Source organism: Penaeus monodon, chromosome 29, assembly GCF_015228065.2.
Source record: "Penaeus monodon isolate SGIC_2016 chromosome 29, NSTDA_Pmon_1, whole genome shotgun sequence".
In the NCBI taxonomy this organism is placed as follows: Eukaryota; Metazoa; Arthropoda; class Malacostraca; order Decapoda; family Penaeidae; genus Penaeus; species Penaeus monodon.
Window position 1 is genome coordinate 1,956,582 of NC_051414.1, and position 300 is coordinate 1,956,881.

At 32.7% G+C, this 300-nt stretch overlaps 1 protein-coding gene across 1 annotated transcript in view; it reads right to left on the reverse strand.

Moving 5' to 3' along the window:
• LOC119591894 overlaps positions 1-300 on the reverse strand; it is a gene marked incomplete in the record, with an annotated part of 29,081 nt that overhangs the window by 25,292 nt on the left and 3,489 nt on the right.

Sequence of the window (300 nt, forward strand, 5' to 3'; positions counted from 1 at the left end):
TCCTATTTGCATTTTAATTATATAGTAAATCATTCTAAATTACAAATGTCCTTCGTATATGTTTTCGTGATGTTTAGCGATATAACTTGATTAATTGTTTAATTAAAAACATCAAAATCAATTGACATGCACAAAAAGTTTAAATGCTACAAAGTGCCTTGTGCTTCTGGGATGCTTTGATTTCTGGTGCATCAGATTTCGAGGCAAAGACTATAAACACGGAGCAGTCATTGCTAATTTTCAAGAAACGTCCCAATCGCGTTTTTAAAAGGTGCTAGCCCTTATAAAACAAAGCTAAGG